Source organism: Mastomys coucha, unplaced genomic scaffold (genome assembly GCF_008632895.1).
Source record: "Mastomys coucha isolate ucsf_1 unplaced genomic scaffold, UCSF_Mcou_1 pScaffold7, whole genome shotgun sequence".
Classification (NCBI taxonomy): Eukaryota; Metazoa; Chordata; class Mammalia; order Rodentia; family Muridae; genus Mastomys; species Mastomys coucha.
The window spans coordinates 42,128,224-42,147,565 of NW_022196913.1; the positions used below are offsets into that span (position 1 = coordinate 42,128,224).

A 19,342-nucleotide genomic window follows, 5' to 3' on the forward strand; every position below is an offset into this window, starting at 1 on the left:
GATGATGATGGTAATGATAGTGGTGGCGGTTATTTGTGACAGGATCTTGCTGTGTAGCCCTAGCTTACCTGGCACTCACTGTGTCGCTCAGGCAACAACAATCTTCTTGCCTTAGCCTCCCAAGTACAGGGATTATAAGCCAGATCCTCCAAGCCCAGCTATGATTATTGTTTTTAGATCTAGTCTTACCAAGGCCTTGGATACATAAGCGTAGGTTCTAACCCATGCTGTCTCTCTTCGACCTGTGTCTTAGAAAATGGATACTAAATGGAAGAGATATAATAAAGAATCCATTATTTAAATTTTCTAATTTATTTAAAATAAGCCCTACGTATATCACAATGTTTTCACAGAATGAACACACCCCTTTGAGCTTTTAAGCAACATAGGCCTGATTTCAAATCCCGTCTTTAACACTTCCCACCTATTAAATAACCTTAGAGAAATTATTTAAATTTAGGGGGAAGCCAGCTCAGTTTTCTCACCTGCCCAACAGGGAAGAAATCATTGTCTTTCTCAGGTATTTGTAGACATGAAAAGTGACACCTTCGTTTCCCAGGCATTTTTTTTCCTCTAATCCCAGGAGAGTTTCTGCATACAGACACCACTACAGTGCCTTATAGATGTGTAGCAGAATGTTTCTATTGTTAAGTAACCATCTGGAGAGTAACATCACACAGACTCTAGAAAACAAATGAGGTAGGTGTGGAGGCTCACGCCTGTAATCCCCATACTCCGGAGGCTGAGGCAGGAATTAGAAGCCATGAGTTAGAAGGTAGCCTGGGGTTACAGGGAAACAGAGAAGCAGTACCCACTCCCTACATTCATGTTTCAACCATTTACTTCTGACATTCCTTTGAAACTTGGTTTAACTGAAGGACATTAGCTGGAGTCTAAGGCAGAAGGATCTTGATTTTCAGGCCATGCTGACTATAGAGTGAGACCTTGTCTTTAAATATATATTATATATATAGGCTAGGGAGAAGGCTCCATGGTTTAGAGCATTTGTTGCTCTTGCAAAGGACCTAGGTTCAATTCCTAGCACCCACATAGTAGCTCACAATGATCCATAACTTCAGTACCAGGGGACCTGGTGCCCTCTTCCAATCTCTTCTCATACTACGAGTGCATGTGATACACAGACATACATACCGACAAAACATTTATAAGTAGAAAATCACATCAATCTAAAACAATAAATAAAGCATATTAAAGGTGAAATATACTTAAATTAACCATATTTTTACTTTCCATCATCCTAAAACAGAACAAAAGAAATATACATAATACAATAGTATTTAAAAATATAAATATGTAACAAAAAAGAAAGAAAGGAATACATAAGTTGGTGTTTGGAGTGTAGGTCAGTGGTAGATTATACTTAACGTATTTGAGGTGCTGTATCCCAACCCTGGAACCAAACACTTAATTAATTAAATCAATAGATAAGTGGGTAGGTGCAGAATAAAGCTTGGGGGAAGGTGGACTGAGACAAAACACATCATAAGATGTAGCTTATTCCGGCAGCTTGGCGGTGTCTTAGCTTCTGAGACCCTCACTCTGTGTTGCTCTTACTAGGACTCCTCTTCCACCAATGAATCTAAATAAACTTCTCTCTAAAACTAAACACCAAACCAAACCAAACAAACAAGAAAACCCTCTTTATCTTATTTGCTAAATATGATCTACAAAGCTGATGTTGAATGTCTTGCTATCACTCAAAGCAGCTAATAGGAGCCATTCGTTATTTAGTTCAGAGGACTCTAGGAAACTGAAAACAAACCAGTTGTACAAGACAAACCTAGCATTCTGCTTGGTCCTAACACCTTCCTGCTGTGGGTCTTCATAATAACAATTTAATAGGAAGCAGTAAACTACTCTTTGAGAAAGAAAACAACCTGATTGTTATGGGGCCTTGTGGTACTAACAAATAATACCACACTAATGCTTTACTTTGTAAGAAGTAGTTTGGAAAATAATCATAACATCTCTTATGTTTTCTTTTCCAATATTGCATCAATCTGAGGAAAATGAGTGTAGACTGCTTATACCAACCCAGGAGTGTCATCTGTGAGATCCTGCCAAGCCCTGGCCCAGGAAATGGGGCATCTGAGTTTAGGCCACATTGGGAAAGAACAACTTAACACTGTTTTCCACAGATGGCCTTAAGGAGGAGGAATGGTTTTTGGTTTTCAGCAAATGCTTTGACAAAGAGTCAGCTCACTCAATATAAACCAGTTTGAAAGAAGATGCAGAATAGGCCATAAAATACCTTGACTCTGAGGAGCTAAAAATTACATTAAAAAATAAAATAAAATAAAGCATACCAGTATTCCCACTAATGAGGAGCAAGTTTGAAGAGAGAGTAGGGAGGTCAGTTTCAGATTGTATGGGGAACTGTCCACACACAGGTGAACACGTGTACTACATACCCTTGATAGCAACTTAGCCACTATATGTGGGTGGCCTTGAATTCAATATGTAGACCAGGCTGGTCTTGAACTCACAGAGATCTCTGTCTGCAACTACCTCCAGAGTGCTGGGATCAAAGGTATTTGCCACTATACCTGGCAAAAGATGACATCTTACTTTCATTTTTGATGATGCAGCTGTTCTGGAACACTGGTTTGGGGGTTCCTTGGGAATTTCTGACATCTTTTTAGGAGCATATGGAGTCAACATAATTTTTATAGCTACATTAAAATATTATTTGTATTATTTCCTTTGCTCCCCTGGCTTTCCTAGATGTATGCTATTGCAACAGACTGAGCACAGAATCTGGCAACCTTTATCTATTAAACCAACTATTCAGAGATTTTAAAAAAATAAATAAATAAAGCCATGTCATTCCTCTCATTAACTTTTTGTGGGAAAATAGTTATTTTTGTAAAATATGACATTTATATTAACATGATGAGTTACCTCTCTCTCTCTCTCTCTCTCTCTCTCTCTTTCTCTCTCTCTCTCTCTTTTGTTGGTTTTTCGAGACAGGGTTTCTCTGTATATCCCTGGCTGTCCTGGAACTCACTCTGTAGACCAGGCTGGCCTCAAACTCAAGAGATCTGCTTGCCTCTACCTCCCAAGTGCTGGGATTAAAGGTGTGCGCCACCACTGCCTGGCACAAGTTACTATTTTTAATTGAATGAATAATTACTTTTCTATCTCTATGCTTTGCTCTTTAATATATAAAGCACCCATTGGCATAACACACAGGCACTATTTGGGGTCCTGTTCAATAACCGTACATGTTCAAAAGAGTCTTGAGACCAACATGTCTAAGAATCCTTGTGTCAGAGAGGTGCTCACAATAGACTTGTTGGTTTGGGATACTAATTACAATACACAAAGCAGAAGCTGGGTGTATAGCCTAGGGGTAACCTAGCATGCCTGAGGGAGGGTTTGCTCCTTATTCAGCACTGCAGAATAGCAAAACTCAAAGCAAAACAGTCCACAATATTTGGCTGTGGTCCCTGAAGTGGCCCACATGATGCTGTGACCACTACCCCAGCCCAAACCCGCAGGATTGTTTCAAACAGCTTGACATCTCTGCTTTGCCTATTGATATACTCATCTGATGGGCATTCACTTAACACTAGGACTAGTACAGCATTCAGTAAAAGAGAGAAGGCGGTTCTGCCCTTATGGAACTTACAACCTATCTGTTGTTGTGTTAGGATCAGCGCATATCAACACATCTGTGTCTGTGGAATTGGTGGGTTGATACTCTTCCCCGTGGACCAGGCGCTGGGAGGAATATCCTCTGCACTTCAATTTCTTCAGCATACCGACCCTATAGTAGGAGTAAGTGGTTAGATGTCTGCATGGGCAAGGACATGGAAATAGGTAGGAACAGGGAAAGTGAGTTGTCATCTAATGGGGGCCGAGGGCTAGGTGTGTAACAACAGTAGAGTACTTGCCTAGAATGTGTGAGGCCCTCCCTGCCTTTCATCCTCAACCCAGCAATGAGGAAGTCGGTCGGGGGCAGGATCTGTGCATTTTCACAGCGCATTTGTTTTAGGTAGTCTGTTGGACTTCCCATTTACTAGTTCCCACATCCTTTTTAGAGAAAGCAGCACCCAGGTGGTAACACTTGCATCTCACAACGAATATTTCAACCATGTTCTCGAACAGATCAGAGAGCAGAGGAGAAGAAACCTCTGCCACATCCAGGCTTGGGAACCTTGCTCTGCAAAAGCAGCAGGTGAACCCGGGTAGCATTTTCCAAAAGAACTTGTCTAAACCGAATGCAGGAAAGGGTGCAGTCAGTCAACCAAGAGAACTCCCCAAAGGGGCACAGCCAGAGGAAGCACGGCCACATGCTCCAGGAAACCCTCACAGCAACGCTATCTTTACCTGCCTGAGCTAGGTCAAGTGTCAAATCACTTCTCTCCTTGTCATGGCAATTGTTTAAAGTGTCTGCTAGAGGTAACCTTCCCGGGTCTGTAGCTGACTTTATTTATTTATCTTGAAACAGGGTCTTGTTCCTAACTCAAGCTGGTCTAGAACTGGCTATGTAGCCTAGGCTGGCCTCACACTCTCAGCCATCCTCCTGCCTTAGCCTCCCAAGTGTAAAGATTATGGTAGAGAGCCACCAAGCTGGGCTTGTAAATGATTTTTATTTGTTAAGACTTATTTGTAAGCAAACCCAGTAAGTTTTGCTCACCTAGACTTTTCCTAGTTCTGTCCCAGTAGGTTTTTGTTTGTTTATTTCTATCTGTTCCTTTCTGGCCCCACAGCAGCCTCTTCTGATCTGTCTCTCTACCTCCTTCCTTCTTTCTACCTCCCTGCTAGAGAACTTTCTCCATCAGTGACCAAAAGACACAGTGACTTATGGTCGTGCCCAGTGTGGCAACTGCTTTGTGTACTAACCCCAAATACAGTTGATATTTGCAACCTGAACCCATGTGATCTGGGCTCTTCCAGTGCCTTCCAGAAGTCTAAGGAACCAGGATAAATCCTCAATGGAGAGCTCACAGGTGCACACCTATTTGCAACAAGGCTCACTGGGGGGAAGGGAGTGGAATCAGGGCGTGCTCTTGCCTGAATTTGTCAGAAACATCCTCTTCAGTTGATATCTTTCCATCATTTGAAACACTGACAACAGGTGTGAAGGATGTAGCCAAGACAGTAACTGGCGATAGTAGAACCATCAGAAAAGAACCATTCCCCAGACCTCTGAGCTCCAAGAATACAGTTTTCTACTTTCCCCTGGATGCTCACCTGGACAGATAGCTCCCCGGTAGAACATGGACTTAGCATGTGTTAGGCTGTGGGTTCAATCCCTAGAATTCATCTCTATACCCTCTCACCTCCCCCAAAATTCCTGAACCAGGACTGGTGTACAAGCTGAGGCAGAGAATTGCATGTTGAAAGCCAGCTTGAGCTACTACAATGTGAGTTCCAGGCCAACTTGGGCAATTTAGTTAAGACTGTGTCTCAGAAATGATACACAATAAAGTAAAATGGGTTGGGGCTCTAGTTCAGTGATAGAACACTTGCCTAGCATGCTTGAGGCCCTCAATTCAGAACCCAGTACCATGATAAGAGACAAAGACACTCCTTAGCCTGACATACTTCACCAACTAAGCCTGCCATGCATCTTCTCTTCTGTGGTGTCTCTTCAGAGAGTTAAGTGACTCTGGCAGCCTGGCACTCTCGGCCTCTCAGCGGTAGATCTGTTGCCCGGCTTATCAGCTCTCCCCTAACCTTTGTCCTGTTGGCTTGGTAAAGTTTGGGTGCACTGAAGGAGCAGAAAAAAAAATGCACCTCTGTTCAAGCAATCCTCCCTTTCCTTCCACAGCCCTCTCCCAGTTTAAATAAGAATCTCTCCCCACTATTCCTGAATCTGACGTCCTGGAGAATGCTTGTCAGAAGGAAGAACGGGAACACAGCCAAGTGTGTCTGTAACTGGCAAGAGGTTGTGGCGAATTGACCCCCTTCTTCTACCTCAGCAAATTGATGTGAGCTTTTCCCTTACGGTTCGAATGTTGGCAGCAGCCGTCTTCAGGGTCAGTTGCTCACACAGAGAGAATGGTATTCAGCTGGCTTTTGTAGTTCAAGGTCATCTGAACAGAGTAAGTTATACTTGGTATACTGGTTTAGCAATGACCCTTTGACCCCTTGTGAAAAGGGTCATCATCACTATTTCAGAGAGGGACAGTGTAGAGAGGGGGGCCATGGACAGAGAAAGGGTTGTGATTTCTGGACAGGGTACTGTGTTGGTTCACACTTTAGAACAAGGTGTTAAGAGCAGAGACTTTAGAATGTCTCCCCTTCACTCTGTGACCTTGGTGAGTTAATCTCTCTAAAACCTGTCTTCCATAAGTGGGGCATCCTGTCTACCTCAAAGGGTGATCAAAAAGGGTTAAATGAGATCCTGTAGGCTAATCACTTGGCTCAAATTTAAGCCTGGGTTTTTAATACGCAAGTGTACATTTATTTCTAATCAACTTCCTGATCCAAATCTGGGGATGGTGGTGCCCATGTGCATATGTCGAGGGTGTGGGAGGATCTCACTATTTAGCATGGGGTACACATGCTGGCAATCCTAGCATGTGGAAGCCCCAAAGCTTCCAGGTCATCTTAGGTTACATAGCCAGATTTGCAGGAAGGGGGATCCTGGGGTCTGGGGTTCAGTAAAGCACCTGCCTAGTTTGCAGAAAGCCCTGGTTTCAAGGCTCAACATTAACAGTATCTTTCGATGCTTAGAAAATGGGAAGATGGGGGCCGGGCATGGTGGCACACACCTTTAATCCCAGCACTTGGGAGGCAGAGGCAGGAGGATTTCTGAGTTTGAGGCCAGCCTGGTCTACAGAGTGAGTTTCAGGACAGCCAGGGCTATACAGAGAAACTCTGTCTAAAAAAAAGAAAAAAGAAAAAAGAAAAAAAGAAAAAAGGAAAATGAAAAAAAAAACAGAAAAAGCAAATGGATGGGAAACAGCAAGGGCAATAGAAGCAAGGCCTTCAAGCAATGTGGTACTCCTGGAGGCTGAAGGCAAATGCTTCCCTCCAGAAAGATGCAGGCACTCCAGGGGGCTTGGTGGGCGGTTTACACTCTCCTGCAATCCCAGACGGGGCATCGTGCCTCCTTTCCCAGACTTTTTAAACTCTGTGCAGGATGCAAACAAAAACCACAGTACTTGGCAGAGTTCAGGGACTCTGTCCTATTGCTGCACCTTCTATGACGGAGAAGGCAAGTCACTGCCAGCACAGAGCCACACGGCCTTGTCAAGTCACTTTCTGACCCCATGTCACCGGATGCTTTCAGATTCAACAGAGTGAGAAGACCACACAACCCTGACCTCTGCAGTCAGAGCTCCTGAGTCTAAGTCTCTGCCTGGCCATTTGAAGAAACTTAAGCGAGTGAGATCAGTTCTCAGAACTCAGAACGGGGAGTGCTCTCTTAGGTGGCTCATCTCACCCTGGAAGCTCTTTCTGTGTTTGAGAACATCTTTCTGAATCTTTTTTTTTTTTTTAAAGTAGTGCTGAAGATGGAACACAGGCCCACCAACATTCTGGGCAAGCCTCTCTGCCACTGAGCCAACCACCCAGCCCTCAATCCTTCTCCATCCAGATGGCAGCACCTCTGTCAGGTTGAGCACCTGGGACACTCCCTAAATTTACCAGCCCTTCCTGGACTCAGGATTTTTTTTTTTTAGTTGTAGTTTTTTGATCTTTCTGCACAGAGCCACCCCCGTGTGTTGTTCAAAAATGCAACTTACTTTCTAGCATCCTTTACAACCTGGTTGTGGCACAGCTGGCCCTCAGCTCCCATGACTGCACCTGCTCCACTTCCCTGCAAGGTCAGAGACTGAAAACCCAGCATCAAGCCACCTTTCGCTTCCTGTGTGCCTCTTCCTGAATGAGTCGGGGCTTCTTCTCTAGCTCCCTCTCTCCTCTCAAGGGCCACATCTAACAGAATGCTCTCTCTATGAATCAAACGACTTTAGTTTAAATTAAATGCCTTCCACAGAACTCGGATTTTTTTTTTTTTTTTAAGATTGGGGACTTCATTAGAAAGTGAAAGTAAATGTTAATCCTTTTAAAATATGAACCAGCAAGTCATTATCATTACACACACACACACACACACACTGGAAACTTAGTACAAATGAGCAAATATGCTTGAATCCTGTCACCTTTTCATCTTCCGTCCTCTTGCCTGGGATAACGTTGTTATATCTGCCTTTTCTTTGCACTACATAACTCCTGCTAAACTCCTTAGGTAGGAGATATAATTGGCTTTTCCTTGAGGGAAGGGTAGTCGCAAAGTGTGTGTGAGCGAGTCTCTTGCAAATCCCTTGGGTATTGAATAATGAAGCCTGTCTAGCTTCCAGACTCCAGCTCTTCTCGCTTTCCTTTGAACGAGGCCAGGCTATTGCTCTTTTTCAGCCCAGCTCTGGCACTGGGGAAAAAAAAAAAAAATCAGTAGGTGGCCAGAGACTAAAGGGAGCTTCAGAGAGCAATTGAATCTGGTCTTAAAAAGGAAACATGCTTTTAGAGTTGAATGGTCCCCAGCTTGAGGACAGGTGAGTTCTTCAGGTGTGCCACTAGTGGAAGTGTGCATCTGTAGCAAAATGAAGTTCTCAGAAGAATAATCCCTGTCCCTGGAGTCCCCGTGACTGGAGCAAGTGCTCCGATCAGACCCCTCAGGCAACTGTGATGGGCTGCCATCCTTCCCAGCTCACAGCAAAGCCCCTGGAGTGTGTTCCCTGGCACAGGAAAGAAGTCTTTCCACATCACAGGAGCCAAACCCCAGGAGTTCTGAGGGCCCAGAACTTTGCCCTTGTAAACTGCTTTGGTAAAGAACTCTAAGGCAGGAGACTGTGATAAGGAAATTGTTCCACATTGTTTTATGGTCTCAGCACTCACCCAGTTCCTGTAGTGTTTCATGTTCTTCTACTTGAACCATAGAAGCCAAGCTTAACCCTCCTCTCACCCTGCCAGAACATCCCATTCTCTCAGTCTCGGGGCACTGTTGTGTGCCAGCAACATTCTGAAGGGCAGTCTACATCTTCGGGTAAAATAGCTGCTAGATTGGTCATTGGCTTCAACATTCACATTGGCAGTAGTTTTCTTTTGGGTTTTTTTGTTTTATTTTGTTTTTGTTTTTTTTAAATTGGGGTGAGGTGTGCATTAGTATAACTTTTACCAGCTTAACTGTTTTTAAGTGTAGAGGTCACCCTACAGAGAACACTCACACCCGTTGTGCAACCATCACCACCATCCAGCCCCACAATCCTTTTCGTCTTCCCAAACTGAAACTGTCCTGAAATAATACTGACTTCCAATTTCTCCACCCATAACCCCCCGGCAACCTCTCTTCTGCTTCCTCCTTCTAGGAGTCTGACTGCTCTAGGAACCTTATGTAGTTAGAAACATAGGGTATCTATTGTTAGCAGAATATCCTCGAGGTTGATCGATTTGGAGTGTATGTCAGAGTCACTGCCCCACCCCACTTTGTGTGTGTGTGTGTGTGTGTGTGTGTGTGTGTGTGTGTGTGTTGCTAGTATCAAACCTTAGGCTTGCTGGACAAGTATTCCTTCAGTGAGCTACAACCCCAGCAACCTCCTTACTGTCTAAAGCTAAGCAGTATCCTGTGGAAGAAGAGGGCTTAGCAGTTAAGAACACCGGCTGCTCTTTCTGAGAACCTAGGTTCAATTCTCACTGCCCATGTGGTGGTTCACAACCACCTATAACTCCAGTTCCAACAGATCTGATATTCTATTCTGGCCTCCACTTGGCGCCTGCTAGGCCCACGTATGGTGTGCAAACATACTTGCAAGGTGAAACATCCACATACATAAAATAGAAATATAATCCCAGCACTTGGGAGGCAGAGGCAGGTGGATTTCTAAGTTCAAGGCCAGCCTGGTCTACAGAGTGAGTTCCAGGACAGCCAGGGCTGCACAGAGAAACCCTGTCTCAAAAAACCAAATAAATAAGTAAATAAATAATAAAATAAGATAGAAATAAATCTTTAGTGGTGCTTACCTTTAATCTTAAAACTCAGGAGGGAGAGGCAGTGAGGTCCTGTCTCAAAAAAGCAAGACAAAGAAAAAGTATTCTGTAGTTTGCATTTTTCAGTCTATTCATTCACCCATCAATGGACTTTTGGGTAATGTCTACCTCTTGGCTACTGTTGCCCAATGCTGCTATCAGCATAAATGTACAGATATTTTTTCAACACCCTGTTTTCAGTTCTTCAGGGTATATACACAGAAGTATCATTGCTAAATCATATGCCAGTTCTATTTTTAATTTTTCAAGGAACTACCAACCTTTTTCCGTTCTGACCAACGCAGACAAGCAGCAGTTTTTCCACGCCCTCGACACACTACTTCCTGATTGTTTGGACCACAGGCATCCAAAAGGTGTCAACTCCAGTGTCATTTGTTTTTTCTTGTCTACTTCTTATTCTTTTAATTCTAGATCTGTAGTCATTTTTCTAAAATTTTGATGCATTTGTTTATTGTAATGTGTGTGTGTGTGTGTGTGTGTGTGTGTGTGTGTGTGTGTGTGTGTATAGTTCAAAAGGACAACTTTCAGGAATCAGTTTTTTTATTTTTAACATGAATCATATAGACATGTTCCTGAGATCAAACTCAAGTTCTCAGGCTTGGCACCAAACACTAAAACCCACTAAGCAATCTTGCTTGCAGCCTTCATAATCATTTAATATCTAGGGGCTGAAGAGATGGCTCAGCGGTTAAGAGCACTGACTGCTCTTCTAAAGGTCCTGAGTTCAAATCCCAGCAACCACATGGTGGATCACAACCATCCGTAATGAGATCTGATGCCCTGTTCTGGGATGTCTGAAGACAGCTACAGTATATTTACATATAATAAATAAATAAATCTAAAAAAAGAAAAAAGAACAAAAATATTTAATATCTAGTATCTCCTCTGTCTATAGTTTTTTAGTAAAGTTGTTTTTATTTACTTTTGTTGTTCTGTTGTTATTATTTTTAACAGTATCTCTCTGTCTGGCCTTAACACTTAAAAAACTCCATTTATTTATTTCTGCTTCTGTATGTGTGGATGAGTGGAGGTCAGAGGACAATGAGCTCATTCTTATCCTATGGGATCTGAGGAGCAAACTCAAGTCATCAGATTTGATGGTGAGCACCTTTACCTGACCTGTCTCCCTAGTTCCACCTAGCTGGCCTCAAACTCCCAGTTCTCTTGCTTCAGTCTTCCAAGGTTTATACTACCATGCCCAGCCTCTCACCCAAATCTTATTTGCTATATCCTCACTTGTTTGCTTCAGATGCACCTGAGAATTTTGTTTGTTTTGTTTTAGTTTTTCGAGACAGGGTTTCTCTGTGTAGCCCTGGCTGTCCTGAAACTCATTCTGCAGATCAGGCTGGCCTCAGACTCAGAAATCCGCCTGCCTCTGCCTCCCAAGTACTGGGATTAAAGGCATGTGCCACCATTGCCCAGCTGAGAATTATTTTTTTACATCTCTATATTTTATTTGTCTATGTACACTTGAAGTTTTAGTTGGAATTGCCTTCATCATATAAATTTAGAATGCACATTTTAAAAAATTACATTCTTTTTTTTTTAAATTTTGTATATAGATGTGGGTGTAGGTACATGCATATAGAGGTCAGAGGACAACTTTTGGCCATTACTTCTCTCTGACCGTGTGAGTCTTAGAGATCAAATGAAAGTCATCATACATGGCAGGATGTGCTCTGACCTGCTGAAGCATTTCTCTAGCCTTATGATGTCCTTTTTTTTTTTTTTTTTTTTTTTTTTTTTTAAAAAAATAGGGTCTTATTCTCTAATCCTGGCAGGCCTGGAGCTCACTATGTAGAGCAGGCAGGTGTCACAGAAATCTGTCTCCCTTTGCCTAGTATTAAAGGTTTGTGCCGCCAGGCAGTGGTGGCTCACGCTTTTAATCCCAACACTTGGGAGGCAGAGACAGGTGGATTTCTGAGTTCAAGGCCAGGCTGGTCTACAGAATGAGTTCCAGAACAGCCAGGGCTACACAGAGAAACCCTGTCTCGAAAAACCAAAAAAAGAAAAAAAAAAAAAACCCACAAAACAAAACAAAACAAAACAAAAAAAACCTCACTTTGTTGCTTTGTGCATGGGCTTTAAAAATTGTGTGTTTTTGACGGTCAGTATTTTCATAATGAGAACACCATGCAGGTGTGTGGAAGAAGCTCTTATAATTGTCCTCTCCCTTTCTTTCTCTCTGTCTGTCTGTCTTCCTTCTGTTTTTCATTTGTATACTTGTTGAAACAGAGTCTTTTCTACATAGGCTGGCTGTCCTGTAACTCGCTATTTAGACCAGGCTGGCCTCAAACCCACAGAAATCCTCCTATCTCTGTCTCCCAAGTACTGGAATTGATGATGGCTAATTGTCCACTTTTTAAAGCAAAGCAATACTACATTGAAAAGAACATAATTTTGCAGACAAGAAGACTTGTGTGTGTGTGTCTGTGACTTGTGTGTGGGGGTGTGTGTATTGATAATGATCTCGTTTTGCTCCGTAGCCTAGACTTATTTGGACTTATGATGTAAATATTATTCTAAGTACTTACACCACAGATGTGCACTCCCAGGTCCAATGAGAGCTGGGTTTAAATTTCAGGTCTGCTACTGACCCGATGCATGACCTGAACAACACATGAATCCACTGCTTGGTATGCTAGCCTCCAATAAATTGTGGTTATTACTGTTAGAGTTCTCTTTAATGTATTTCCATTAATTTTTTTGTTTTTTAGTCACACAACGATATGACCAACAATTAATGGTAACATTAACTTTTCCTTCCAGATATTTCTCTTTTTTTGTTTTTGTTTTTTGTTTGTTTGTTTGTTTTTTCAAGACAGGGTTTCTCTGTATAGCCCTGGTTGTTCTAGAACTCACTCTGTAGACCAGGCTGGCCTCGAACTCAAAATTCGCCTGCCTCTGCCTCCCAAGTGCTGGGATTAAAGGCATGGCATGCCATCCCAGGGCCCATCCTATCTTGAAACAGAGGTAATTATTTCATCCACAAATGGTCTCTGTGTGGAGTATTTATGAACCTTCCTACAGATTTGAATATTGGAAGGCTGTCAACTCCCTTAGAAGAAACATTTTCCTCCCTTTGGTCCTGGGGCTGGTTTCTTTATGTGATAGAAATCTGTACCTTAGTTTACATCTGATTCAAGTTCCAAAACACATTTTTATCTTTGATTCCAATTATATACTGAAGCTTGGAACATTTAACCACAAATCATGGGGGTTAAACACCATGTTCTTTTCTCAATACTTTACTTTGTGTGTATATGCATACATACACCCCCACCCCACCCCCACCCCACACACCTTGGCACAGTGTTGTGTGGAGGTTGGAGGGCCCCTTGCAGGAGTTAGTTCTCACCTTCTATCATGTGGATTTTAGGGGTCAAACTTGGGTTTGTCAGGCTTGGTAGAAATCATCCTTATCTACAGAGCCATCTCACAAGGCATAAATTCTATATTTTTTTATATGAAAAAATATTTTAAGATTTATTTATTTATTTATTTCATGTATGTGAGTACAGTGTTGCTGTTTGCAGACACACCAGAAGAGGGCATCGGATCCCCATTACAGATGGTTGTGAGCCACAACGTGGTTGCTGGGAATTGAACTCAGGACCTCTGGAAGAGCATTCAGTGCATTTCTCCAGCCCTCCTCTATACTCTTAAACTAGATTGCCTTCTTCTGATTTAAGATTGCTTTTTTTAAAATTACAATTGTTTTCTTCTTCTTCTTCTTCTTCTTCTCCTTCTTCTTCTTCTTCTTCTTCTTCTTCTTCTTCTTCTTCTTCTTCTTCTTCTTCTTCTTCTTCTTCTTTTTGTTTTTGTTTTTGTTTTTCAAGACAAGGTTTCTCTGTGTAGTCCTGGCTGTCCTGGAACTCACTCTGTAGACCAGGCTGGCCTTGAACTCAGAAATCCACCTGCTTCTGCCTCCCAAGTGCAGGTTTTCTTAATGTGGAAGAATTTTTTTTTTCTTATTTTGATTTGTTGTTTATTTTCCTCGAGGCAGGGTCTTACTTGGTGGTCTAGGCTAGCCTAGAACTCACTTTTGTTGCTCAGGTGCGTCTTGAACTTGTGGCAGTCCCGTGTCAGTTTTCCTATGGGTCCTGAAGAGAGAGAAATTGAATCAATTTCCACAAGTTATCCTCTAATCTCAACATATATACACCATGACAAATGCATGTGCTCAGACATGCATATACACACAATATATTAATATGTAAGTATAGTTTAGAAAAAATGTTAAGGGATATAATCTTTAAATTTCCAAGCTTCTACTCACAGTAATTGAAAATAGTATAATTTCCACATCAGTATATATATCCTCTTTTCTGAGCTTTACTAAAACTAGAAGTTTAATTTTTCAGATAGGTTTTACTAGTTTGATGGGGAAAGAAATCTTACTGTGTACTTTATTACTGTTGATGCAGAATATCATAGATTGTTCACTAAGTATTCATGTCTTCTTTTAATTTTTTAGATTTATTTATTTTATTTATATGACTACACAGTCACTGTCTTCAGACACACCAGAAGAGGGCATCGGATCTCATTACAGATGATTGTGACCCACCATGTGGTTGCTGGAACTTGAACTCAGGACCTCTGGAAGAGCAGTCAGTGCTCTTAACCACTGAGCTATCTCTTCAGCCCTCTTGTCTTCTTTAAATTTTTTCTTTTCTTCCTTTATGTACTTTGAAGTCTAAAGTGTTCATTTCATTGATTAAGAGCATCCCGCTTAAGAGAAAAGATTGTTGGCAGAGGTAGGTGCTTCTCTGTGAGTTCAAGGCCAGCCTGGTCTACACTGAGAAGACCAGGCCCATCACCACTCTGGAGTGAGATGTTGGAATTGATGACTGGGTATGGTGTTCTTTTCCTCTAAACCCATCAGAGGCAGTGGCAGAAGATTCTCTCTGAGGCCCAGAGCTACCATGTGACCGTGTCTAAAACAAACAAACAAACAAACAAACAAACAAAAGTGGAATTCAGATCTAGTCCCTTTCAGTTCTCAGTTCTGCTATCTACTAGCTATGCCCTGAGCCCATCACTTCTTTTTTTTTTTTTTTGTCCTTCTTCTCCCAGTCCTCGCCCATCACTTCTTAACTGCTTAGTATGTTGATTTGAAAGTGGAGTTCAATTTCTGGAAAAAAAAGGCTTAGAGGTTAAGAGTGAGTACTGCTCTCACAGAAGACACAACTTTCTCTCCCAAAATACCAACAACAAATTCAACCATCAAAACACTAAAAACTTGTCCAAAGAATTTAAGATGCTTTGTTTTCTGCAGGACCAAATTTAGGCTGCAGGTCAGAGAGCTTGGATTCCAGCTCAGCCTTCACCATTCAGCAGCTTTTAGATTGAGTATATTATTCACACACAAGCATGCAGGTACACACATACACACATACACACACATACATACATATGATACACACATACACACACATACATACATATGATACACACATACACACACATACATACACATGCACACACACACACCTACACACACACGCGCACACACACACACACACACACACAAACACACACATACATTTAGCCTAAAGCTCTCTTTTAAAATAATTGTGGGGGGTGAGGGGGTGAGGGGGGTGGGGGTTGGGGGTGGGTGGGAATCAACATGATGGCTCAGTGGGTGATGATGCCATACAAGCCTGATAGCCTGAGTTTGGTTCTCAGAATAGAGAGAACCAACTCCTGAAAATAGTCCTCTGTTCTCATGAATGCTGTGGCTTCTACATGGAAGCATTTACATGCACATATCACACACACACAACCACATCATCATCATTGTCATACAAAGTTTAGAAAAAAAAATTAAAACCTACTCCAAATTCACCTGAAATAATGAAAGCAAATTAACCAATCGTAGGATCTTCAGATTTATATGCTTATATAAAATGAGCCAACATTTCAATGACTCCAAAAATTTTATGACTTGAGGCTAGAGAAATGGCTCAGTGGCTAAGAGTGAATGCTGCCATTCCAGATTGAGTTGTTAGCACCTACATCAGATGGCTCAAAAGTGCCTTGAACTCTGGCTCCAAAAACATCAGACACTCACTGTCTTTGGGCCTTCCCAAGCACACACGTGTTCACATGTTCTCTCTCTCTCTCTCTCTCTCTCTCTCTCTCTCTCTCTCTCTCTCTCTCTCTCTCTTTCTCTCTTTCTCTCTCTCTGTCTCTCTCTTTGTCTCTCTGTCTCTTTCTCATACACACACACATACACAATTTTAAAAGACAGATTTAGCCGGGCGGTGGTGGTGCATACCTTTAATCCCAGCACTTGGGAGGCAGAGACAGGCAGATTTCTGAGTTCGAGGCCAGCCTGGTCTACAGAGTGAGTTCCAGGACAGCCAGGGCTATACAGAGAAGCCCTGTCTCGAAAAACAAACAAACAAACAAAAAAACAAAAAAACAGTAAGACAGATTTAAAAATTACAATTACAAAAAGTTTTAACTCCTTTTGGTAACAACTGTTTTGTCATCTTACCTGATATTGGTATATATAACTTTAATAATATCATCACAGACTATGAGAAATTTACTTATTTGTTTGTTTGTTTTAAGACAGGGTCTTATTCTGTAGACCAGGCTGGTATCAAACTCAAGAAATCCACCTGCTTCTGCTTCTACTTCTGTAGCTCTAGGACTGAAGATATGCCTGACCTGACCTGAGAACTTGTTTTATATGGACATTATAAACAGACATGCACCCACTTATAAAGCCATTTACCTACTTGTACTCCTAAGGGATGCTTAATATTTGGCAGTTTAGAAATAGTGATATGCATGCAACACTGTTCTGGTTTTTGTTTGTTTGTTGTTATTTTGTTTGTTTGGTTTTTTTTTTTTTTTTTTTTTTTTTTTTTTTTTTTTTTTTTTTTTTTTTTTTTTTTTTTTTTTTTTTTTTTTTTTTGCTTTTTGAGACAGAGTTTCTCTGTGTAGCCCTGGCTGTCCTGGAACTCACTCTGTAGATCAGGCTGGCCTCGAACTCATAAATCTGCCTGCCTCTGCCTCCCAAGTGCTGGGATTGAAGGCATATGCCACCACTGCCCAGCAACTATTCTGTTTTTTTAAGAGAAGATTGCCAAAGGAATTTGATTGTATTGACTTAAGTATGTATGACTGTGAAATGTAGCTCTTAAGAGAATACTTTTAAGGGCTGCAAATATGACTTCCTAGGTAGGGTGCTAGCTTAGTATATGGGTTTAATCCCAGCACTACCTAAAACTGGGCAGGGTAGTAGGAATTTGGGAAGTGGGGCAGGAGGATCAGAACTTTAAAACTATCCTTAGTAGTGACTTTGAGCAGTCTGGACTATTAGAATGTCTCAGAAAATGAAAGGACACCACCAACAGATCTGATTTAAAAAGATACAAGAGCTGCAGCTTACTGAGCACCTGCCGTAGGCCAGGAGCCTTACTCAGACGCTCTCTGCACATTTCTGTCTTCTTTAATCTTCACAGCAAGGCTGTGAGAGTGGTGGGAAAGAATTGACTTTGTTAGAGGTAGATACCTGTATCCACAACATAGCTTGTCAGTATCAGAGCCAGGGCAGCTCCACCCATGCTCTCTCCACTGCAGCCTCCCCTTGTAGTCTTCATTTTGTCTGATAAAATACAATGCCTAAGAAATTGAAGAAGGAAGACCTTTAGCTGAATCTAAAATTTGAATTTCAGTGTAGGCAGAAAATACCATCTGTGACGAACTGATGGAAACCATATTATTTGGTTTTGGTTTTGTCTGTTTATTGGTTTGTCTTATTTTTCTGAGATATGGTTTCTCTGTGCAGCTCTGGCTGTCTTTGAACTCACTCTATAGATTACATTGGTCTCCAATACACAAAGATCAGCATACCTCCCAAGTGCTGGAATTAAAGGTGTGTACCACAACCACCTAATTTAGAAATCATAAATTATGGAAGGGATTCATAGCATAGAGGGTCATGTGCATTACACTTTATGTTACCAGTCTTTTTTTTTTTTTTAACTTTATCTGCATTTTATTATATGCTGAATTTATTCCTGTGCCATGAGTTTTTGTTTCTTCAGTTCTTCTGAGATATCTTTTTCTTCTGTGCAACATCCACTTTTGGCTTTGGAACAATCTGTTCCTTCTCAGTGAGGGTCATCTCCATGTGGCAGATGGAGCTCACATGTGGGTTAATCAGGCCATGAGCTCGGTAAGTTCCTCAGCGCATCTTAGGTGCCTTGTTCACCTGGATGTGTTCATTGACTAGAGAATCTACGTCTAAACCCATAAGTTCAGCATTACTCTCTGCATTTTTAAGCATGTGCAGCAAAAACTCAGCACATTTTTCTGGCCACCGTCCCCATGTCCAGCCCCACTGTTTGGCCTGGGTGCACCTACCAATTCCATCCTTATACCGCTGGAATGGCACACATAGCTTCTTTAAAGTGACATCCTTCAGATACTCGGTGGCTTTGCGGATATGCATACATACCCTTGATGGCCTGGGCAGTTTCCTGGGTGTTCTTAAAGTGAACAGTAAGGTTTGAACCTCTTGATTCGCATGATTTTGTGGGGTTTTCTGGGTCAAGAGAGTACCGAACCATCTTCACAGGTCACCTCTTGCGGCTTACTGGAAGAGCTATGTTACCAGTGTTATCTGTCACATTCTCTAGATAATTGCATCAGATCCTGGACTTTAAAGATTGTTTCTTGGGTAAGGCGTGGTGGCACATGCTTTTTATGCCAGTACTAGGGAAGCAGAGTTAGTTACATCTCTGTGACATAGAGGGGAGCCTGGTCTACATAATGGATTCCAGGACAGCCAAGACTATCTAAAAAGACTTTGTCTCATTTAATTAACCAATTAAGATGAAGACAGTTACTTGGGCTAGTGAGGTGGCTTAGTGGGTAAAAGCACAATAGCCAAATCCAACAACCTGAGTTCCATCTCTGGGACAGGATGGAAGGAGAGAGACAACTTCTGCAAACTGTCTTATCCCTCAGGGAGAGAATAAGACCACTACTACTTTGAGCCAAATTTGAAGAAAGTTTTATTAAATACTGACTAGGACGATGGACACTGGACAGGTTAAAATCTGGGATTCCCAGAGTATGGCAGCAAATTTCTTTAGTCTGTGGTTTATAAAGGTAGAAGCTACAAGGCTATCCTCGGAATCTCCCACTTATAAGCGATCAAACACATTCTGCGGCAGTTGAGGCAACCTGCTTTGTTTACTGAAGTGAAAACAAGTGGCTTGTTATCGTAAATGAACTACAGCCTAGGCATTCCAGGAAATTATCTGCCCTTGGGCAAGAGGGGCTCAGGGGTTAGAGG

The 19,342-nt window shown here is 41.9% G+C and overlaps 1 protein-coding gene and 1 pseudogene across 2 annotated transcripts in view; one reads left to right on the forward strand and one right to left on the reverse strand.

Moving 5' to 3' along the window:
- Positions 1-19,342, forward strand: part of Rreb1 (ras responsive element binding protein 1) — a 190,450-nt gene that overhangs the window by 21,620 nt on the left and 149,488 nt on the right. The gene's annotated exons all lie outside the window — the stretch shown is intronic.
- Positions 18,054-18,611, reverse strand: LOC116081780 (annotated as a pseudogene).